This window comes from Rhinatrema bivittatum, chromosome 3, assembly GCF_901001135.1.
Source record: "Rhinatrema bivittatum chromosome 3, aRhiBiv1.1, whole genome shotgun sequence".
Lineage (NCBI taxonomy): Eukaryota > Metazoa > Chordata > Amphibia > Gymnophiona > Rhinatrematidae > Rhinatrema > Rhinatrema bivittatum.
In genome coordinates this window covers 577,344,632-577,369,825 of record NC_042617.1, presented here as the reverse complement: position 1 = coordinate 577,369,825, position 25,194 = coordinate 577,344,632, and the positions used below count along the sequence as shown (strand labels likewise).

Sequence of the window (25,194 nt, the reverse complement as noted above, 5' to 3'; positions counted from 1 at the left end):
TCATGCCGGCTACGCATCGAATCGTCGCCTAATCTTACAGAAGCCAGCGAGCTCAAAGTGGCAGGCTGCAAGCTAAATAATGCTCCAGCATCCTTTTTTTTTTTTTTTTTTAGCAGCCACGTTTAAACGTGTCCCATAAATATAATAATCCCTTTTGTGAACCCCCACAGTGGTTACTGGTTACCCACTGCTTAAATAATACACAAACAAAATATATTTCTGCTTCTTAAAGTATTATTTTTATGAAATGTAAATCTATCTACTCAAAAGCTAAACACTGTAATCATTTTTAAAAACAAACTGGCTTGCAGCAAGTAAATTACTAAGTAAACTACTAGACAGGGTTTTGTCAACATGTGTTTTAAAAATAAAAATACAAAACTAAACAAAATACGACTGAAATTTTGCAGTGCAAAGAGCACTTAACTCTACCCTTAACTACTACTCAAGTATGAGCGACCCTTGTCGACTGCCATAATCTCAATATCACCCTTTAGAATGGATATTCCTTTTCACAGACATAAAATGGTCATACGCCCGCGTACAGTCTGATTTCTGGCTCATTTTAGGGCAGTTAAAAGCTCACATTATACAATGGCTCGGAGTGAAAAAAAACTCCAAAAGTTCTTGGAAATACGTTACATGGGTGTGCAAATGATTTACAGCAAACACTCACTAACTTCTCCAGCACTCGGGTGGGAGAATGGCCTACCAGTTACCTTGGTGGAGCCCAAACGCTTTAAGCAAATGGCCACGGATAACTTTTCAGTTCCCCCAAAGGGTTGAAGTGGGCGGAGTCCTCTTGGAGTTAGCAGGGAGGGAGAGGGCGGGTCTCCCTTGGAAATGGCCCTGTCAGTGGCTGGAAATGCTGAGGTGTCGGCAAAAATATTTCTGTATTTTTAGAAGCTGGCAGCTTTGCCGCTCCTCCGGGAAACCCTACCACCTGTCACCCCCTCCTTCCAAAGCATCTGCGTCAGCTCCCTGGGGAGTGGGATGTGAGCGAGTGGCAGGATGGGATGTTTGTGACACGTCCTCTCCCATTCGCACTCCTCACATACTCTCTTGCTCTCTCTCTCTACTTCCCTTCATTTTCTCACCACCTTTCTCTTTCCCCCATCTCCTCTCACTCCCTTTCCTTCTTCTCAGCCCCTCCCTCTCTTTCCCTCCTCTGACTCATCTCCTATCCTCTCACTCGCCCTTCTCTTCCTTTCACATCCCTCACTTTTTTAATTCCCTCCTCTCCCATCAGTGACATTCCCTTCCCTTCCTCCCACACCCTCACCCTCTTCTCCCCTCCTATCTCCTCTCACTCCCACCCTCCCCCTCCACACTCACACATCTTGTGTGAGGCTTCCTTTTCTGCTGGCAGATGTTGGGGACACCACCAGAACTGCAGAAGGCAGCTATAACAGCATGGTACTTCCTGTTTCATGCATGCAGACACACACACACACACACAGGGCTTCCTCTTCTGCTGATAGGGTTTGGGAATCCTGCCAGCATTGACGTCTTCAATGCTGCTGAGTGTGGGCCAAGAAAAATCTTGCTCTGTGGGTTTATTTGGCTGTGGACAGTGAAAGTTTGGCAGACTGATGCGACCTGTGGACCATAGTTTGGTGACTCTTGGGTTACAACCATGGGAACTAGATTTCAAATCCCACTTCCCCCACTGAAACGCCATGTGACCTTGGGCAAGTCACTTTATCTCTCATTGCCTCAGGCACTCACTTAGGCCATGAAATATTTTTCTTTGTAGTGGTCCCTCGGGAGGGGGTATCACCATGATAGTAGAGTCCCACTCCCAAAAAGTATTATGGCTCTATGGCGAGTTCTTTTGTCTCGTGCCTAAACACTGCAGGACAAAAGAATGCAGCTAGCAGCCCTTTAACGTGATGGCAGCCGCAAACTCAAGGGACCGTCATTGCCTTAAAGGGCCAACTGCTAAAAAAAAGTGCCGTGGCTAGAGAAAAGGTTGCATGGGGTCAGGTTGAACCTTGGCTCAATGTGAGGTGGCCCCAATTCCCCAAAAGTAAAACAAACAGATGAATGTGCCGTGTGGTGATGGCCCCCCAAACCCCCTCCTCCAAAAAGTCAAAATCATTGGGCTTCAATGGCCCCCACTCCCTCCCCTCAGAGGTGTGAAAAACCAAAATATAGAGTCAGTCCCCCCTCCCCCGCCACTCACCCACATCCCAGGCTTCCCCCCACCACCTGACTCCCCTCCCTCCCCAAAAAAAGCTGTTTCCAATCCCTCGTTGCTGCCGTGCCACCCCCCATCACCCTGCCCATATGATGGCATTATTCAAAATGAAGCAGGTCCCAGGGCTCTCATTTTATGTTTATCGCATTTCAAATATGTTTTGTTACTTTCTCACAGCTGACCACTTTCTCAGTCGGCCATGATGAAATATTAGATTTAGATTTATTAAGTTTTATATACCGTCACTAGGGACCCATCGTAACGGTTCACAACAAAAATAAAACATGCAGCTAAATATATCATACAACATTAATAAACCTAAAGTACATTTAAAATACATTATTAAACCTAAAATACATTAAAATACATTATTCGACCTAAAAACATTATTACACCTAAAATACATTATTACACCTAAAATACATCATAATAAACTAAAACACATCTTAAATAATCATAAAAGTACTTCATAGAATGGTACTTAAAATCTAAAAGTAATTAAATAAGATCAAATCAAATAGATCATTTTAAAACTATTGATGACTAATCGGTAAGCAGGATAATACTAGCTAAGACAGATAGCAGAATCATCGCTCTACTCTCCTGGTAGGGGCGCTGTCATCAAATGATAAGGACTATAGGTAAAACATTGAGCATTTTAAGGTTGGCTTGAATAAGCCTCACTAAAAAGACAGGTTTTAAGGTCTTTCTTAAACTGTTTATAGTTATAGTTATAATTGCTGTTGGTAATAGATTCCAAATTTTGGGCCCAGCCAGAGACAGGGCTCTATCTCTAACCTGATTCAAGTGGGCTGACTGCACTGATGGTAGAGTCAATAAGCCTTTATTAGTGGGGCATAGATTTCTTTGGGGCACATGTAGTTTAATAGCAGCGTTCAGCCACTCAACCGGTTCGCTATAAATTAATTTATGCAAATTGCCTATTAATGACCTTCTTTGCATGCATTTGCAATATTCATACATATAAATCACATGCAAAGAAGGTAATTGTAATAGGGGGAGGGGGTTACCAGGGCAGAAACATGCTAAATATCGTGTATATCACACAATATATGCTGTTTAAAGCACGTTTGAGCACCACTGCAGCTTTATGCATCTCTCAGTTAAACTAAGTGGTGTGTGGGGTAGGGGTATATTGCACCTGAATTCTAAAAATGTTATAAACTGCCTTGAGCATTACTTGGAAAGGTGGGCAAAAAATCCAAATTCTAATTCTTAAACGCAGAATATATTATAAATTCATAATTAGGAATTTGCTGAATTTGCTGCCATCCACAGCAACATCATTTAATGATAAGGGCACAAGGCTGGGATAATCCAAATTCTGGACTGATTCCTCTTGCCAATACTCTCACTGTGTAATTTTAGGAACAGGTTGCTACTTTCTCCAGTATCTTGTATTTCGTATTACCAGGTTACTCTTCCTGTTTATTTAAATTGATTTGCAGTGCTAATTGTACCTATAGTTAATGAAGTATAAAGCTTTGCTCAATAGCTTCTAGAAGTCAAGATGGTAGAAATCTAATGGAGGACCAAAAAAAATGCAAAACCCTATTCATGTCTGCGGCATTCAAAATGAAGCTGAAACATATCTGCAAAGAGTACACCTGACATTCATTGTCTGCATTAAAAAGAACTAATTAATGATTTTGAAAGAAGTGGTAGAAAAATCCTAGCAGCCTGATCACCAAGGTTATTAAATATTTGATTCCTAATACCTGCTCAGGAGTTGAGGGTAAATGGGAAGGGGACAGGAAGAAGCAGGGAGATGGGAGGGGGGGGGGGGGGAGAGGAAAAGGAGGAGGAACAAAAAGTCTGATGGGAGAGTAAAAGGAGAGATAAGGCAAGAGAAGGAAAATAAGAGCAAGGAGATGCAGGGAGGGAAAGCAGCAAAGTGAGAAAAAAAACAAACCCAAAACAAAGCTCCCAAAAGTAATCGCCAACATCCCACCCCCAAAAGCAAACAAAAAATAAAAACCAAAACGTAAAGCAAACCAAAAAATGAAAAACAAGAGCTGAAAAAGCAAAAGCAAAAATCTAAACTATGAGCAGGGACCTTTGTTTTCAGTTTTTATTTCAATTTGCCTGGGAATTTCACTGTTAGAACAAAGAAATCCACTTCTCCACTGATTTTTCTCCTCTGTTTTATATCAAAGACAGTTTTCCACTGACATCTTTTGTTATAACACTGAAATTCCCAAACAAAATATAAAGGTCTCCAAATATGAGCAACTATTAAGGGGAAACATATTTTAACCAGCCTAGGTGTGATGAGTGGTTTGGGACTGAGCCCTTTATGCTGTGGCGTAGTTGACCCAGCCTTGTAGGTGAACCTACAGACCCTATACTGACAGCAGGCAAACACCCGGTAGCGTGACAAAGTGGAGCATCACCTATACCAGCCACCTCCTCCGCAGGTTGAGCCCCTGGATTCTGGTGACTGGCAGGACTTAGGTAGGCCCCTAGGGCGGCAGAGTCAGGACAGGCAGCAAGCTGGAGGTACTGGGGCAGGCCAAAGGTCAAGGCAGGCAGCGAGCATACTCAGTCAGGTCCAAGCAAGAGGTCAGGTCCAGGTGGCAGGCACTGTTGATCAGGTCCCAGCAAGAGGTGAGGTCCAGGCAGCAAGCACTCGTGGTCAGGTCCAAGGCAAGAAACCAGAATCAGGAAGTCAGGTTGAGCATAACGAAGCCACCCAGGAGATACTGGGTAAGGCAAGGCTAGACGAGGATGCAGGAACAAGCAGGATCAATCAAGAAGCAGGTACAGCACACACTGCTTCTTAGGCAGGAGACCCATTGCAGAGGCATCTGATGCTCCACTGATGGAGCCTTATAAGGAGGAGGATCAGTGATATCATCAGAGGACGCTGGGGCTGCTTTCCCGATCCAGGCCAATCAAGAGAATGAGCATCGAGTGCCCGCATGCCTATGGGAGGTCATGGAGGGTGGCAGCATGTTGGGGTCCTGAGCCACGCAGAGTGGCGGAGGTCATTTGAGGCAGCAAACCAGCCACAGTAAGTGTTGGGAAGAGAGAGGTGGCTCGCGGGGCCGTCTAGATGTCGCTCAAGAGTAACACCTACAGGCAGAGTCTAGGGCATATTTGGCCAGAGCTCTAGAGAAAGCCATGTTCTGTGTCCCTCAGTTGATGATTTGTTACTGCAATACCAATCCATTTTCATTATATTTAGAGGATAATGGTCACTCCCATTTGAGATAAGCTTGTGAAAGGGAGAAATTTGTTTTATGTTATATGATGTGTTAGATGTCATCGTGCTGATGTTCTGCAAGTGTCTTGATTATTTATAATTTGCAAATTCCAATAATGCAATAAATTTAATAAATAAAAATAAACAGGTGATAATATCTCAGATAACTGTGAATAAGGCCACATGGCAACTCCACCTAATTCCTTTCACCAGACAACAACAGGCCGATGAGTGGACTTAGACTTTGAGTAGCAGCCAGAAGAAAGTAGGAATGCTTTCCAGTCCTAAACATGAAGGGCTGGATTTTAAGATTTAGGTGCGGGGGTAGATTTGTGCATGCAACCCGGCGCGCACAAATCTACGCCCGATTTTATAACATGCGCGCGCATGTTATAAAATCCGGGGTCGGCGCGCGCAAGGGGGTGCACACTTGTGCACCTTGCGTGCGCAGCCTTTCTCCGTTCCATTTGGAGCGGCCCTCCAAATGGAGCGGCATCGGAAGGAACTTTCCTTCCGCCCCTCCGACCTTCCCCTACCTAACCTGCCCCCCAGCCCTACCTAAACCCCCCCCTTACATTTAACTTAGAAGTTGCGCCTGCCTCTGGTCAGGCATAGGTTGCACGTGCCGGCCAATGGCCGGCTCACGATCCCAGGCACAGCAGCAAATGGCCGCTGTGCCTGGAGGCTCCGGCCCCGCCCCCTCCCCGCCCACTCTCTGTCCCCTTTTTCAAGCCCCGGGACATGCGCGCGTTGCCGGGCCTATGCAAAATAGGCTTGGCGCACGCAGGAGGGGTTTTAAATGGTTACTCGCGTAACCCTTTAAAAGTCCGCCTCGAAGAATTTGTCTTAACCTCACGTTTGTATTATACAGGAGGAAAATATAACCACTTCTGTCATTGTGGGGTATTTTTGCATTCCTCACATCCAATTTGTCATTTTCATCTATTATAATCAGAATGTTGGGAATTATGCAAACAGAATTTTGGGAATTATTAGAAAGGGAATGGTGAATAAAACGGAAAATGTCATAATGCCTCTGTATCGCTCCATGGTGAGACCGCACCTTGAATACTGTGTACAATTCTGGTCGCCGCATCTCAAAAAAGATATAATTGCGATGGAGAAGGTACAGAGAAGGGCGACCAAAATGATAAGGGGAATGGAACAGCTCCCCTATGAGGAAAGGCTGAAGAGGTTAGGACTTTTCAGCTTGGAGAAGAGACGACTGAGGGGGGATATGATAGAGGTGTTTAAAATCATGAGAGGTCTAGAACGGGTAGAGGTGAATCGGTTATTTACTCTTTCGGATAATAGAAAAACTAGGGGGCACTCCATGAAGTTAGCATGGGGCACATTTAAAACTAATCGGAGAAAGTTCTTTTTTACTCAGCGCACAATTAAACTCTGGAATTTGTTGCCAGAGGATGTGGTTAGTGCAGTTAGTATAGCTGTGTTTAAAAAAGGATTGGATAAGTTCTTGGAGGAGAAGTCCATTACCTGCTATTAAGTTCACTTAGAGAATAGCCACTGCCATTAGCAGTGGTTACATGGAATAGACTTAGTTTTGGGTACTTGCCAGGTTCTTATGGCCTGGATTGGCCACTGTTGGAAACAGGATGCTGGGCTTGATGGACCCTTGGTCTGACCCAATATGGCATTTTCTTATGTTCTTATATTCTTAATTGTATTAATTGAGATAAAATTGTTTATTAAAAATTAAGATTACATTTTCAATAAATCTTTATATTTTTAATTTAAGATATTGTACAACATGTTTTAAAAAGATGAAACGTTCGCTTGATTCAAAACTTCAAAATAATAAGAGGTAAATTTTTTTAAAATACGCATGCGCGTCCATGTGTGCGCGCTACTGGTCACTCTGTTGGTGACCAATAGGTTTTTTAACTATGCTAATGTTAAAGTGCAGATATAACAAACCTCTGGCCTCTTCCACTGTGAAGATCTATCACCTTTGAACAAACAATGGGCCTTCTCTCTGGGTCTAGCACTAATGCTGTCATATAGAAACATAGAAATGACGGCAGAAGAAGACCAAATGGCCCATTCAGTCTGCCCATCAAGCTTTCACACTTTCTTTTTTCTCTCTCTCACTCTCTCTCATTCTTTCCTGTTACTCTTGGCATTTAGTAACCTTTTGGTTCTATTTCCCATCCACCCCAGCCCTTAATGTAGAGTGCAGTGCTGGAACTGCTTCTAAGTGAAGTATCTAGTTTAACTGGTTAGAGGTAGTAACCGCCGCAATAACCAAGCTACTCCCACGCTTATTTGTTTAACCATCCTGTACAATTTAGTCCTTGTTGTTTGTTATCTGAATATAAATCAACTTGTCTTTATTCCCCCCTGCCATTGAAGCAGAGAGCTACTCTGGATATGTATTGAAAGTGAAGTATCAGGCTTAATTGATTCAGGGTAGTAACTGCCGTAACAAGCAACCTACACCCATGCTTATTTGTTTACCCAGACTGTGTAATTCAGTCCTTGTTAGTTGTTGTCTGAATATAAAATCATCTTTTCTTCATTCACCCCTGCCATAGAAGCAGAGAGCTACGCTGGATACGCATTGAAAGTGAAGTATCAGGCTTGTTTGGTTTGGGGTAGTAACCGCCATAACAAGCAAGCCACTCCCCACTCTTTTGTGAATGCATATCCTTTTATCCACATTTCCTCTTACCGCTGAAGCATAGAGCACTGTTGTAGTCGCATTAACCGTGTGTATGTCTATTGAATAAGGATATTATCTCCAGGTATTAGCTGTCTTTCCCACAAGCCACCCTCTCTTCATTCACATCCTCTAGAGTTTATGGATCCACAGTGTTTATCCCATGCCCCTTTGAAGTCCTTCACAGTTTTGGTCTTCACCATTTCCTCCGGAAGGGCGTTCCAGGCATCCACCACCCTCTCCGTGAAGAAATACTTCCTGACATTGGTTCTGAGTCTTCCTCCTTGAAGCTTCAAATCGTGACCTCTGGTTCTGTTGATTTTTTTCCGACGGAAAAGGTTTGTCGTTGTCTTTGGATCATTAAAACCCTTCAAGTATCTGAAAGTCTGTATCATGTCACCTCTGCTCCTCCTTTCCTCCAGGGTGTACATATTTAGATTCTTCAATCTCTCCTCATAAGTCATTCGATGAAGACCATCCATCACATAAATCTTTAGTCATAAGTTTACTTGAAAAGAACATAAAGTACTAGGTCTTGTTCATCTCTAGGGAGCAGAAATGTGCAGCTGCAGGTCCCATACCCAGATACTACATAGTGTTTCTGTAAATCTTGTATGGTGTTAGGTGATTACTTTGGGCCCCTTTCATGTGTCCTCACTCCACTTAAAAGGCACTCGATAAAAAAGCATCTACTTGCAGCCTGCGAGAACACTATGTCAGCTGCTGTGTGACAACTGTGGAGGAGTCATGGAGGTGTGGAGGATAGATTCCCCACTACCCAAGAACAGACAGTGATGAGGCCTGCTGTTGCTTGGGACCAACTAGGTATTACAACACAAAGGGCAATTTTAGAATACTACTTCCTATATCACTGTCATAAACACAATAAATATTAGAGAGACACTGAATAACATCAATATAATATTTATTTGATTGGAAAAACCCACATAAACCTCTACATAGACAAATTAAAACTAAGCTAGCGCATTCATACTCATACACCACAATAAAATATTACATGAAGTTTGAGATGTTTGGTCATAAATACAATTATAAATCTGATTATTCAATGATACAAACATGTGTTTATAAATGAGTACACTTCAAATTGTCGCTCCGTTGATTTTCAAAAAATCTTGTGTATAATAATCATCAATCACATAGTTAATTCTGTATCCCCATTCATTAATTCGGGATCAATTATTCAATGAGTCCGACAAAAAATATCTTCATTTCGCCTCTATTGTTAGAGGCTTCCTCAGGGACCGTATTTATGAATTTTTATTGCATTCATGCATGAGAACACGCTCCCGAGCCCAAATATTACAGCGTTTCTTTGAAGACAGTCATTAGCTGGGCTCACGATTCAAGATGCTTGTTCTGTGGCGTACATATCACTGCTTATTATATGCTTGCATTTTCACTCAATGTGATTTTACATCGTTACAGGTGACGCCGTCTGACGTCACTTCCGAGGAAACAACTATGATAGTTTGAGCATGCAGGTTGGCGGTTGTGGCTAAAATCACATTGAGTGAAAATGCAAGCATATAATAAGCAGTGATACGCGGCATGTATTTTAAACATAGCTACTTACATTTTAACTTATCCAAGTGATGACAAATATCCAGCTAAGTAGCATTGTGGCAACTTATCTGACTAAATAGAGCTGTTTAAGATTTAACTGGCTAAGGAAGGTAGCATGATAAGTTAAAGAAAAGCACTACATAGACAGATAAATAAGCTAGACAGATAACTAGCTTTTAAAGTAACTATTAAGAGGTCGGCTCCTTGCCCCCCTCTTTTGTATATAGTATTTATTTATTTTCGTTCACCCTCTTTATTTCCTACTCCCAGTTAAGGCATCCTTGTTATAATGTAACTTTTATGCTCCTTGAATTAATTATCTCTTGTTGATTGGTTAATTGTATTTACTGCTTAGTTCGATGTAAACCGAGTTGATTTGATTTGTATCAAGAAAGTCGGTATATAAAAGCCTTTATTAATAATAATAATAATAATAATAATAAAGACTTATTTGGCTAACTTAGTTATCCGGCTATGTAGCATTTTTTAAGACTTATCAGACAAGTGGAGGTTTTGCCACTGTTGCGTGTCCCGCCCGCGGCAGGCTTGCGACTGGGCCTACTCACCTCCGGCGCCCGGCTACCGGACCTGGTCCGTCCTCACGACGGTGGGCAGCTGCCTGCACTCCCACACCCCCTCTGCTTATTCGGACGTTCCTGGCTCCTCTGTGGACCTCTCCAGCTCCCGGCAGGTCTCCCCACGTGTGCCGCAGGGAGATGCCACCGTCCAGCGTGCTGCCTCTCTCTCTAGGTGCATGCGCGCGCCTTGTCCGCCTTTAAAGGGGCCGCGGCAGGAAACTAACCCGCGGTCCCGGATGATGACATCATCGGGCCCTGCTACTTAAGGCAGGGCCTGCCACTCATTCCTTGCCTTGGCAACAGGTCTCCATGCTAGTCATGTGCTTCGTTGCTCGTCCTTGTTCCTGGTTCCTGTTCCAGACTTTGTTCCTGGTTCCTGTCCCTGACTTCGTTCCTGGTTCCCGCTCCTGACTCCGTTCCTGGTTCCTACCTAGCCCTTGTCTTGGACTGATGACTGACTTTGACCCTTGCTTCGTTGGAACTACACTCAGGACTGATTACCAGCTTGACCCTTGCTTTATTGCACTACATTCAGGACTGATTACTGGCTTTGACCCTTGCTTCGCTGAACCTCGTCTAGCTCTGCCGCCTGCCTTGACTCCAGTCTGTTCCGGACCTCATCTCTGGTAGCCTTGTCAGGCTTTGGCCTTCTGCTGCCCGGGCATTACCTACTCTTGTTCCTGGTCCATCCTTGCTGCCTGGGCCTCTGGTCCCTGCCTCGTCCGGACCTGCCTCGGTCCCTACGATACCTCTGCTGGTCCCTGGCTATCTGCTACAACATCCACTGGGAGTCGTCTGACCCTTGGGTGCCTAAGACCAGCCGGCCCCGGCACCTAAGGGCTCAACCTGCAGAGAACGAGGGCTGGTACTGGCCCCAACTCCTCCACCTGCCAGTATCTCTCCCCTCCACCTCTAGGCTCAACCCCTTCCACTCTATTGCCAGTCCTAGAGTTTGACCCCATTCTCAGTACTGCCCCTCACATAGGCTCCCTCTGTCCCTCCCTCTCTCACACACATGCTCCCTCGCTCTAATACACATACACACACCCACATACAGGCTCCCTCACTCTCTCGCACACACACACATCCCCTCATACAGGGCCCTCTCGCATATACACCCACATGAGCTCCCTTTTTCTGTCACACATACATCCTCACACAGGCTACCTATGTCTCTCTCTCATGCACCCCTTCACACAGGCTCTGTCTCACAAATACACAATCCCTTCACACAAACTAGCACCCTCTCATACAAACGATCCCTTTTTCATACACACGAGTTCCCAATCTCTCACACATACACACTCCTTCACAATCTCCTCATATAGGCTCCCTTTCTGAAACCCACACTCAAGCATCCCCCTCCCCCCGCTCTCTTACCTCCCATGCTCTCTCTCACCCTCCCTTCCCTCAGACCCTCTCCCCGAAACTCACACTCAAGCATCCCCCTGCTCTCTTACCTCCCATGCTCTCTCTCACACCCTCCTGTTCTCTCTCACCCTCCCCTCCCCCACACCCCCTCCGCTCATATAGGCTCCCTCTCTCTGAATCCCACATTCAATCATCCCCCCACTCTCTTACCTCCCATGCTCTCTCTCACACTCTCCTGCTCGCTCTCACCTTCCCCTCCCCCTCTCCTCTCTCACACTCACACACATTCTCTCTCACCGGGGCCTTCCATCTTCGCCGCGAATGAAGCACACTCCATTCTCGGCACACGGAGGTCTTCCATCTTCGCTGCAAATGGCGTGCCGTGGCCTTCATCTTCGCCGTGAACAGAGTGCGTCCCATGGCAGACGCGGGACGCACTCTGTTCGCAGCATGCTGGGGTCTCCTCTGCTATTTTCTGTGCAGAATTTGGCAATTCTGCGCGGGGGGGGGGGGGGGGGGGAGGAAATCTGCACAAATTCTGCACTCCGCAGTAGCGCAGAATTCCCCCAGGACTATATAAAGAATATTCTGATTTACATTTGAGAATTAGCAGGTGCAAATATGCACAGGTAACAGCTGTACATGCATGGCATACTCAGGTTTTAAAATATCAACTTGTATGCATAAATGTTGGTTCTGCCTTGGAACTCCCCAGTCCATCTCTAGCCTGCCCCTTTTTCTATGCTAATTTATCTGCACACCATAACTTGCATAAATATGTTTGAGGTTTATAAACTAGCACTTATGTGAATATACACTATTTGTGCATGCATATGCTAATTTTTACGCATGCATCTCTTTTAAAATTCACCTTTTAATTAACACATTCTGCTCTGCATAATAAATGTGGCATAGCTTAGCGTCCTTATTGATCAATCATACCACACCCATTTGAAAGCCAAAGAGAATATAATATTGTATATTTCCTTTGACTTAAAAAAAATAGACATTAATATCATCTGCAGAGAAGGTTTATTATTCTTACTCATTAAAAAAAACACTTTATTTGGGCTATAAGGGATAATTTTCTGCTTCAGAAAGTCAGCAATTATGTGCATGTTACACCAATTTTCAAAGCAAACAGTGCATATATACTCGCTTTGACAATTATCCACCAAAACTACCTGCACACAATTGTACCTGCTAATTTCTGTGCAGGAAAATTAAGAAAATCTGCATACATACATTTGAAAATGGACAAGTATGAAAGCAAGTCAAAGTCCCTTCCCAATTTTGCCCCTTTGAATACCTACACTCAGTCTGCATGTACAGGATATACATTCATAAGTTCATCCATCAATAAGCAGGTTGAATTAGCCATTACGTGGGTGACATCACCGCATGGACTGATCTATCCAGGCTAGTAGAGCTTTGAGCTCTACTGAGCATGTGCAGAATTTCCTGTGCAGGCATTACCTCATGAGCCTCCTTGGTCATATTTTGTCCAAGCACAGCATGGATGTGTACGCAGTCTCTTCTATTTTTTCTCTAAAAATCCTTAAAATCTTAAAATTCGATAATTTTTCTTCAGTCTCTTCTTAAGTTGCCTTGCTGTCTATGCAACCCCACAATGGTACTTTTCTGTGCTATATAGAAAAAAAAACCCAATGAAAAAACGTGGCCTTCTTTTCCACTGAGTCCAGCCAAGAAGAAGTAGTCAACAATGGTGAGCAGCTTTCAAAGTTATATCTATGGAAAGATTATGTCCCTCATCGATTGCCACTAGCTGTGTTACCAATGCCTTGGTATGGAACATGACGAGAATAACTGCTATGTTTGTGGATAGATATCCCCACACTTGTAGTTCTATAGGGTGTTTTGCATTGAGGAACTACCTACATCCCTCCAGAGTTGTAGTAGGTCCTCATCCCACAGTGCAGCTCCATCTGTGTCATTGGGAAAAGAGATGAGCAGGAGCTGAAGCCACAGGGGCGAATTCTACCAGTTGCCCTGCATCAAAGACTAAGCAGCATCAGTCAGTTGAGCCATCACAGCCTGCATCAAAGAAGCACAAATACACTAAGCAGGGCGCACTGCCATCATCAGTATAATCAGCACAAGCAGAATCAACTTTCTCGATGAACAATGCATCGACTTGCCTGACACATCCACTGATGCATGGCACACTAAAGTGCTCCAGACACTATGCGTTGAGGCACTCGACACATGATGCACCAATGCACTATGCACCCATGCACTTGATGCTTGATGGTCTGAAGCCACTGAAGTGTGCAGCCTCGATGCACACCGACACCTCTAATCTTTGGTCACACAGTGCTCAGGATCCTATATTCATGATCCTGCAAAGCACAGTGCAAAGACATATGACACAGCTCCAACCCAATTGACACAATATTGTTCACCTGCACCGGATTCTTCAATGTGCATCTCCAAAGACTGTTGAAGCATGCCAAGACATCCAAACACTCTACCCCAAAAGCCACTAATGCATCCACCAGGCTGTTTTGTCAACTCAGCTCCTCACAGCCTATTCTAGATCTGCAGAAAGGGTCAGATTGCCCCTGTCCCCTCCAATAATCAGGGTACTCACCCCCCCCCCCCCCCCCAGACTAGTGGCAAAAGGACTTTGCCAGGAGAATCCTTGAGCTTAACGACAGGTCTTCTACACTGCCTAAGTTATCTGGTCAACTTCAAAAAATCGAGCATAAAGCCTACTTAGAGACTCAAATTCATCAGAGCTTGGATAAATTCACTGAAGGAGAGAGCATTCATTCTTCCTAGCCAAATGAACACCATGAGTTCGCTCATCCACAACCTACTCTCTTCTCCATGCTCGTCAGACAGAAGGATCCTCATAATCCTCAATCACATAGCAGTGGCCATTCATGAAGTCCCACTTACCCATCTTCATATCTGTTATCTTCAAAGTGGTCTCTGTACCCAGTGGGATCAACTAACCTAACCACTTTCATCTCCAGTGCAAATCACAGTGACTATGAAATAGGAGTTGCAGTGGTGGTGAGCCCACAAATACTCTCTTTGCTCACTTCCCTATCAAGTGGTACTTGTGATGGATACCTCCACCAAAGGGTGGGGTGTCAAGAAGCCCTAAAAGTCTGGAATTAGATGGAAAGAAATCAAGCTGTTCTACAAGCCATTTATCTTCCAGGTGTCTTCAACATACTGTTGGATTGCCTTAGCAGAGTGTTTCAACCAAGTGGTCTCTACAGCAATCAGTGGAAGATGCACTCTTCAGCTTATAGGATTTACCATCGGTGGATCTATTCCCATCACAACGGAATGCAAAACTAAATCACTTTTGCTTAGTTCTTCCAAGTGATCACAGATAAGCTCGACACTTTCTTCCTTGATTGGGAACAAAGTCTCATTTAGGCTTTTCCACCGTTACCACTTATCACCACGAGGGACCAAAAGATTCTTCAAGATTGCGCTCGGGTGATTCTTATAGCCCACGTATGGCCTAAAAAGATCTGGTACATACAACTCATACAACTTTCCAGCAGGCTTCTCATACATCTGGGAAAAGATTAACTTAGGAATATGGGATATTGTATCATTCCAGCCTTTCAACCATCAACCTCACAGCTTGGATGTTAAAAACATAAGAATTTTTACAATAGTGTTTAAAAAAAAAAGGTGTGGGTTAGAACCTTTGTTCCTCTTTTTGCTTCTTCATTTTTGATTGTAAGAACATAAGACTTGCCATAATGGGTCAGACCAAAGGTCCATCAAGGCCAGTATCTTGTTTCTAACAGTGGCCATGCCAGGTCACAAGTACCTGGCAGTATCCCAAGGGACAGATAGATTCCAAGCTGCTTATCCCAAGAATAAGCAGTGGATTTTTGCAACTCTACCTTAATAATAGTTAATGGATTTCTCCTCTAAGAACCTGTCCAAAACGTTTTTACATGCAGCTAATAGCTTTCACCACATCCCCTAGCAATGAATTCCAGAGCTTAATTATGCATTGAGTAAAAAAATATATTCTCTTATTAGTTTTAAATGTATTACCTAGTAACTTCATTGTGTGTCCTCTGGTCTTTGTACGTTTCAAAAGAGTAAACAACTGATTAATGTGTACTCATTCCATTCCATATCATATGTCCCCTCAGCTGTCTCTTCTCCAAGCTGAAGAGTCCTAACCTTTTTAGCCTTTCTTCATAGGGGAATTGTTCCATCCCTTTTATCATTTTGATCACCCTTCTCTGTACCTTTTCTAATTCTGCTATATCTTTTCTGCGATGTGGCAACCAGAACTGGACACAATATTCAAGATGAGGTTGCACCATGGAGTGATACAGAGGCATTATGATATTCTCTGTTTTATTCTCCATTCCTTTGCTAATAATTCCCAGCTCTCTATTTGCTTTCTTGGCTGCTCAGTGATAGCGGATCCCCCATTACTTACAGAAATTGTGGACATACTAGTCAAATCTAGAAAGCCTTCAATAAGGAGAAACTATGTCTTCAAATGGAATAGGTATTCCAAATGGTGTCAACAAAATGGTCTAGAACAATTTTCTTGTGTATGGAAGCATCTGCTGAAAGAGTTGCTCCACCTTTCTCACTCAGGTCTCGCCATCTTTTCAGTGTGAATGTACCTCAGCACTATAGTTGCCTTCCTATATACAACTAGATGGCAAACCAATCTGTACTCACCCATGACTTATTTATTTATTTATTTAACAGCTTTTCTATACCGACATTAGAATGCACATCATATCGGTTTACATCTCAACAGTAGGTGGAAAATACAATGAACAGGGGTGGGAGAGGGACAACGGTAGAAACTCGAGGGCAGGAGGCTCTAGGGGTAGCCTGAAAATTGAACTAGAGAAGTAACAATAACTCGAAAGGTAACATATTTACATACTTACATGATGCAAATTACTTGGAGCGAGACAAAGATAATAGAGAAGCAGGAGAAGAGGGTGAGAGAGGTACGTGGAGTTAGTCTGGAAATGCCTGGTGGAAGAGCCAAGTCTTTAGCATTTTCCTGAATTTAGTATGGCAAGGCTCCAGGCGGAGGTTTGTGGGTAGGGCATTCCAGTGAGTCGGACCGGCAGTTGAGAGAGCACGGTCCCTTGTTGCTGTGAGTCGGGCCTTCTTGAGGGGTGGGACTTTTAGGGTGCCTTTGAGATTTACTCTAGTGGGGCGGGTTGATTGTGTGGATCGGAGCGGTTTGCTGAGCCAAGAGGAATTATTTATGTGTATGAATTTGTGTATGTTAGTGAGAGTTTTGAATAGGATGCGTGATGGGATGGGGAGTCAGTGGAGGTCTTTGAGGATGGGGGTTATGTGGTCTGATTTGCGTGCATTCATGATTATCCTTGCAGTGGCATTCTGTAGTATTTGGAGGGGTTTGATGGTGGAGTAGGGAAGGCCAAGGTACAAGGAATTGCAGTAATCCAGCTTGGATGGTAGGGTGGATTGGATGATGGTTCTGAGATCATGTGTGTGGAGGAGTGGCTTGAGCTTTTTTATAACATTGAGCTTATAAAAGCCTTCTTTTAGGACGGAGTTAATGTGTTTTTTTAGGTTTAAATGTGGATCAATTAGAACGCCAAGGTTTCATACAGGAGGCTGTGAAGTGAAGGAGGTGGCTGTAGGGTCATTGGGAGGAGAGAGCTTAAGAGTTTGGTGGTTGTGGATGAGGAGAATCTCAGTTTTTGAGGAATTGAGGGCAAGTTGTAGGGAGGTGAGTAGTGAGTTTATGGATACAAGGCATTTCTCCCAGAAAATTTCATGAATATGACATGTGAAACCCCCATTATAAAAGCCACGTGTTCCGTGGTACTTACATGTGGTCCTTTCCCCATCTACTGAATCCTCCTTTTGAGCCACTGGAGTTAGGGTCTCTAAAGTACTTGATATGGAAGGTGGTGTGCCTCGTCACAACGATTTCAAGTAAGAAAAGTCAATGAGCTCCAAGCTCTCATCTACTATTCTCTGCACATGCAACTCTTCCACAGTAGGGTGGTTCTCTACAGTCACCTGAAGTTTCTTCCAAAGATAGTCTTGGATTTCCATCTGAATCAATACATAGCATTGCTTACCTTTTTTCCTAGGCTCATGTACATGAATGCAAAAAAGCCCTACATACGGCACTTCTGGGGGAATCCAAGATGGCGATGTAGCAGCACCACAGAAGCGTCGCTCTTCAATTGTGGTTTTGAAACTCTGTTTTCCTCTTGAAAAATGCCGCATTCGGCCCGGAAAAGAAGGGCTAAGGAGAGGGACTCGGTAGAGAACCCTCCAGGAACCCCAAAAACCGGATCGATGTCCGCCCCACGTGGTGCCTGGACTTACCATGCCGGGAGGACGCCCGCAGGAGTTGGTTCAGGAGAGCCCTACTACAGCGGAACCGCTCCAGGACTTAGAGATCTCAATGTACCCGGTGATTAGAACACCACCAACGAATCCCGCGGAGGTCAGGGAGGCTCATCGGGAGTCAACCCCAACGCGACCCGATGATGTCACCAGCCCCGGAAGCACGGGGGGAGAGTTAACAGCAGACGCCGCGGTGGAGCCCGAGGCAATCGGAGGAGCTGAGTGGATTACAGCGCGAGGAGAGAAGACGACATCAGGGGATAATAATGTGGAGAAAGAATTGAAAGTACGAAGAAATCTTATTCCATTGGTGAGACCTCCTGATATAACTTTAAGTACAATTTGGGAAACGTTAGTAGTTTTGAATGAAAATATTTTTCTTCAGTTAAATCCTGTAGTAACTAAAGTGGAAGATCTGGGTTTGCAAGTTAAAGCCCTACAAGAAGAAAAAGTTAAACAACAATGTGTAATGGACTCAGTGCAACAAAACATAGGGAATTTAAAAGATTTGTATTCAAATTTGATTAAAGAAAACCAACTCCTAGATAAAAGGCTTGAGAATATGGAGAACCAAGCACGGGGGAAAACTCTGAGACTGATTAATTTTCCAAAAGTCCCTTTGGTCTCAGCAAGAGATATGTGGGTGAAATATGCAAGAAATATTGAAATTTTCAGATCAGACAATGCCACCATTAACAAAAATTCATTATGTGATACCATGGAAAGGAAAACCTGTTGAAGGCCAGGAATTTCGAGTTCTTTCCCCCTTAAATATTTCAAAGTTGCTTGAGACGTCAGACACAAATTTGGCCCAACCAGCAACATTAATTGTTTCTTTCCTGTTGGATTCAGATAGGGATCTTGTGATGAAAATGTATTTTAGAAATATTTATTTATTTATTTACTTTTATATACCGGTGTTCGATTTTACATATCACATCGGTTTACATTTAAACAAAATTTGCAGGAACTTATGCGTTACCTTTGTCAAATACATTAAACATTTAAATATGGGGATTGTTAACAAGGGATATAAAAGAACATGGGGAATGGCTATCACTACGGGATGCACGAAGGGATGCACAAAGGGGAGTGCCCCTTCAGCGCGCGACGCCTGGTGTTCTGGCGCCGTTTAACGTCCGTCACAGTCCTCAGTGACATCAGAGGGAGCGGGTCTCCCAATCAAGGATCACACACCGCCCCTCCCCTCTCAGTTCCAGATGGATTCTTTCACTTTTTTTTTTTTTCTTTCTGTCTTTCTCATCACTGTTAGTTATTTCAGGGAGCCCGGTGGTGATGGTGTGTGGCATCCCTGTGCGCAGGCACCCGGTGTTCTGGCGCCGTTTAATGTCCGTCACAGTCCTCAGTGACATCAGAAGGGGCGGGTCTCCTGATTGAGGATCAATCACCGCCCCTCCCCTCTCAGTTCCAGATGGATTCTTTCACCTTTTTTTTCTTTCTTTCTGTCTTTTTCTAATAAAAGAATGATTTCTTCAGCTGAAAGTACAAATTTTTCCTGACGTAGCGAAGAAAACACAGGAAAGAAGGAAACAATTTTTGTTAATGAGACCGCAGGCTTTAAATATGGGAGCAAAATTTAAGTTAAAATTCCCATGTAAATGTAATATAAGGTATCAGGAAGTTAATTTCACATTTTACACTCCATCTCAATTGTTAAAATTTATATCAGATAGAGTGACTCCCAATACAGAAATAATTGCCCCGGATGTCTCTATACCTTAGTAAGCTACTGTTCTATTTAATTAAGTAGTAAGTCCAACTACTATTTCTTCTGTAATGTTAAATGAAGCGATAGATACTGTTCCTTGTAAACCGGGGTGATATGTATATTATACAGGAACCTCCGGTATATAAATTTTTTAAATAAATAAATACATAATGTTATAGTATGATTTTGCTCTCACGAGAATTGGATTCCCTCATTTTGAGAACTATGATGTTAGTCATTAATTTGGATGGAATATATTTGTGTTTAGTTATAATACTGATATATGGAGGAGGGCTAACTTTTTGTTTCCTGTTCAGTCATGTTTATTCTGATTGTTAAATGTAATAATATCATAAATAAAAAAAAAAAAAAAAGCCCTACGTACTCTGGATTACAAGAAGGCATTAGCGTATTACAGGATACAAACTCAGCTGATTCGTAAAACCTCTCAACTGTTCATCTCATATGATCCCAATAGATTAGGAGTAGTGCTTGCCAAGCATACCTTGCCTAATTGGCTGGCTGAGAGCAGACATCAGTGCTATCTCTTAGCAGGAATGCAAGTCACAGACTCTGGGAAAGTAAATGCTGCTTCCATTGCTCATCTTCAAGAAATACCTATTGAAGATATTTGCATAGCTGCAACTTGGTTTTCCTTTCACTCCTTTTCATCCCACTACTGTCTTGATAACCTCCCAAAGACTGAAAATAAGTTTGGACAGACAGTTTTGCGAAATCTGTTCTTGTTGTAGTCCACTATCCACGCTGTGGGCTGGTTGCTTGCTTACTAAGTAAAAGCTCTGTTGCAACCCTCAGTTTGGGGCTCCCCACATATAATGGCTAATTCAGGCTGCTAGTTGACAGAAAAAGCAAGTTTGCTTACCACAAATGTTTTTTTTCCATAGCTAGCAAGATGAATTAGCCATGGAAAACCCACCTGCCTCCCTGGAGAATGGACTATATAACTAGATTAGCTTTGGTATAAACTAAAGAGCCTCACAAGGCAACACTCGCATGTGAATTCCCACGCATGCTCAGTAGAGCTCAAAACTCTACTAGCTTCAAGAGACATGTCCATTCAGTGCTGCCAGATGATGTCACCCATATGTAATGGCTCTTTCATCCTGTTATCTACAGAAAATACCTTTGACGGTAAGAAAACTTGCTTTACTCTCACACTGGAAATTTTATAACAGCCATTTCTATGGGTAAAAGCACTATTTTATCCTTGGAAATGCCTTTGAATATTACCTTCAATATAGATAAAGAGATTCAGGATGTCATAAACAGATCTGCTGGGGTACGGGGAAGTGATTGTCTTATAGGAATATACAATTCATCATACTGGATCAGACCAAAGATCCATTAAGCCCAGTATCCTGTTTCCAACAGTGGCCAATCCAAGTACCTGGCAGGATCCCTGTTCTGTGCTGCTCTCCCAAGGGGAGGGGCTAGCACTTTATGATACTCCGTAGGCGGAGTTAGTGGTCTGATGTGGGTTGGCTCCCACAGAATGGCAATTGATATGATACCACTCTATAGGGTCAGGAATAACACTTAATGGAAATGGTGAATCCCTGGGCCGATGGCAGATGACAGTGCCCTCAAGTGGAGATCCTGAGAGGGACCACAGGCTAGGCTGGAGTATTGAGACAAACACACATAGTTTTATTTATTTATTTATTTATTGTTTTTGTTATACAGAGTTTCATGATAGGCATCACATCAACCCGGTTTACAAATAACAAGGAGTGTAAAGCATAACGTAACGTAAAATAGTTCTTTTATTAGCCTGGAAGCAGGACCACCAGAGGTGGCAGTAGTGAGTCGATGTGCCCGGCAGGGCTGAAGTCCATCAGATGCTGGAATAGCAATCTCTGAGATATAGGTATGCAATATCTTCTGAGGAAGAAGAGAGTCTGAGAAAGGTATTAGGAACATAGGCCCTCGTGGAGCGAGTACCGGTTCCTATTCTGCAATCTGCAATGGTCAATCACGATCTCCGTACCTGCGATAACGTCTTAGACTGAAGGGAGTCTTGGAGATTCGGAACATGGGCCCTCTTGAAGCGAGTACCGGTTCCTATCGGAAATAGAACTCACAGTGTTCAGGTTTGCAATCGCTTCCAGGCAATAGGAGTCTTCTGAGTCTTCAGGGACGTAGGCCCTCGTGGAGCAAGTACCGGATCCCGTCCTGTATCTGAAATCAAGAAAAGAGAAAGCAGAGCCCCTGAGGAGCGGGTACTCCTAATAAGTACAAAAGCAGAGCAGCTTGGGTGAATCGTAATCCGAAGGAGAAGATTCGAGTCCTTGCTAACTCGTTAGAGGTTAGCAAAGACCTTTTAAAGTGGAAATGGATGATGTCACTATGGGGGGATGCCCCCGAGGTTCGCGCCCTTGCCGGCACAAAGTCTGGAGCATGCGCGCGCGCCCCTACATCATCAGAAACATGGCGGATCCGCGGCGTCAAGCCAGCCCAGGGATTCCTATGAGATGCGGCAGGAGAACTCCGCGGCAGCAACCATCTGTCAGACCTGGAGGAAGTCACCACGTAAGTAGAGAGGGTGGAGCGAGGACGAGGAACAGGCACGAACACAACAATCCCAAAAGCTCAATAGATTCCATACTGCTAAGCAGTAGATTTCCACAATTCCAACTTAATAATGATTTATGGACTTTTCTTCCAGGAATTTGTCTAAACTTGTTTAAACCCAGCTTTCACCACATCCTCTGGCAACAAATTCAAGATTTTAACTATGCATTGAGCAAAAAAATATTTTCTCCTATTTGTCTTAAATATATCACCTAGTAACTTCATTAAATGTCCCCTAGTCTTGGCACTTTTTGAAAAAGAAAACAATTGATTTGCGTTTACCCATTCCACACCACTCATTATTTTATAGACCTATCATATCTCCCCTCAGTTGTCTTTTCTCCAAATTGAAGAAACGAAACCGCTTTAGCTTTTCCTCATAGGACAATCATTCCACCCCCTTTACCATTTTGGTCACCCTTCTCTGCACCTTTTCTAATTCTTTTTTGAGATGCAATAACCAGAACTGCACACAATACTGAAGTTGTGGTCACAACATGGAGCAATACAGAGGCATTATGAAATTCTCTGTTTTATTCTCAATTGCTTTCCTAATAATCCCTAGCATTCTATTTGCTTTCTTGGCCATGTTGCATACTAAGCATAGAATTTCAACGTATTATCAACAATGACACCTAGGTCTTTTCCTGGGTGGTGACTTAGTTTCTTTCTGCTAGTCATGCATCCTAGGGGTAATTCTTTTCCATGCAGTGAAATGGGGTATTCTCCCTCAAGCTTTCAAAAAGGAAAAAAAAAGTTTACCTTTGTAATTACCGTATTTTCCGGTGTATGAGACATGTTTTTTTCTGGCATTCCCGTCACTGCGTCTTATACACCGGTGCGACTAATCTAATCTATTCAAAACTGAAACAGTAAATATCAATATTAGATTGTTAACTTTGAATGTTTCTATTATTCAATAGTATTAAAATAGATACAATTACTTTAAATAAGAACCTGTTAATACAATATTTTACAATGTAATCAAATGCAATTTATGTGAACAGTTGTGATCTTCTGTTGGAACGACGGTATATAAAAAGCATAAATAAATAAATAAATTAAATAAATAATATGCAGTGCTTTCAGTTTCATGGTGTCTCTCTCCCCCCCCCCCCCCCCTCGCGCTCTCCTTACCGACGGAGCCTCGTGCCGCTCGCTCCTCTGCACGGCCTTACCAACAGCCGCTTGCACAACACGCAGCCCGCAAACATTCGGCACTCCCTTAGGACATTTCTCACGTGGCCTCACCAACAGCCGCTCACACACCACGCAGCCTGCTTACATTTGGTGTTCCCCCTAGGGCTTTTCCCATATGGTCTCACCAACAGCCGCTCGCACACCATGCAGCCCACTAACGTTTGGTACTGCCCTAGCAAGCCTCCCACAAATGTCCGGAATGCTCGGCACTCACCTACTACATCACCTCATCCTCTCACAGCCCATCGCATTGATCACCTGCATCTTATCTAATGATGCGACTTATCTACCGAAGTTTTCATGAAAAGGGCTGTGAGAGAGGAGTGCGACCTATACACTGGAGTCATCGCAAATCCGCATACCACAGATGCCTGGGCCAGCCCCCTGTGGCCTTCGATCTTGCAAATTATCCTGCCCAGCAAGGGCCATGGAGGAAAGGCATAAAGCAATCTGACTTCCGGCCAGTCCTGTACGAGAGCATCTATGCCCAGGAACCACAGATCTCTCCTGTGACTGTAGAATTGCGGAACCTTTGCATTTCAAGAAGTCACCAGCAGGTCTAGGAACAGAAGGCCTCAGCGATCCACAATCAGCTAAAATGCCTCAGCTGACAACACACACTCTCCTGGGGCCATATTCTCCCTGTTGAGAAAAGTCCACTCTTACGTTGTCTTTTCTGCAATGTGAGAGGCCGAGATCATCTGCAGATGACCTTCCGCCCAGTCCATCAGCTGGTCTATTTCCTGCAACACATGCTGGCTCTTGGTTCCTCCCTGGTGATTAATTTGGGCCGCCATCATTGCGGTGTCTGACATCATGCGAACCGCTTGATTCTGCAGCCTGTGGCTAAACCACAAGCATGCCAGCCGTACCACCCAGCCTCCAGGCGATTGATGTTCCAGCTGGACTCTTTGGCATTCTAGCGCCCCGGCTGGTTAACTCCAGACAGTGAGCCCACCAACCATGGAGGCTCACATCTGTCGTGAGTACAAACCAGGCCAGAGAGGACAAGGGAACTCCCTTTCTCAGATGGTCCTCTTGCAATCACCATTGGAAGTGGGAGCAGATGTCCATTGGCAAGGGGAGCCGAACTGCATAATCCTGAGACTGAAGGTTCCAACGAGATAGCAGAGAGTGCTGAAGAGGACACATTTGCTCCCTTGTCCATAGCACCACTTCCAAGATAGTCGCCATCAAGCTGAGTACATGTTGGTAGAACCACACCATCGAGTATATGGTGATCATCAACTGATGCACTTGAGACATCAATCTCTGGATCTGAACTTCCGGTAGGAAAAGTCTGTCCTGATCCTGTGTTGAACCAGACCCCCAGATTCTCCAGTGATTGGGATGGTAAAAGATTGCTCTTGGTCAGGTCACCACCCAACCAAGCTCCTGCAATAAGGAGATCACCATGTGTGACACCAGGTGGCTCTCTTCCTGAGACTTGGCTCAAATCAGCCAGTCATCCAAATAGGGCTGCGTCAAGATTCCTTCTTTTTGCAAGACCACCATTATTACCACCATAATCTTGTAAAATATTCTGGGAGCGGTGGCTAGACCAAAAGCCAGTGCCCAAAACTGATAATAGAACCCAAACACCGCAAAGTGTAGAAAGCATTGGTGTTCCAATCCGATGGGAAGATGAAGGTAAGCCTC

At 43.9% G+C, this 25,194-nt stretch overlaps 1 protein-coding gene across 14 annotated transcripts in view; it reads right to left on the bottom strand.

The window, feature by feature from the left end:
* Positions 1 to 25,194, bottom strand: part of LOC115088383 (eyes absent homolog 4-like) — a 545,124-nt gene that overhangs the window by 221,106 nt on the left and 298,824 nt on the right. The gene's annotated exons all lie outside the window — the stretch shown is intronic.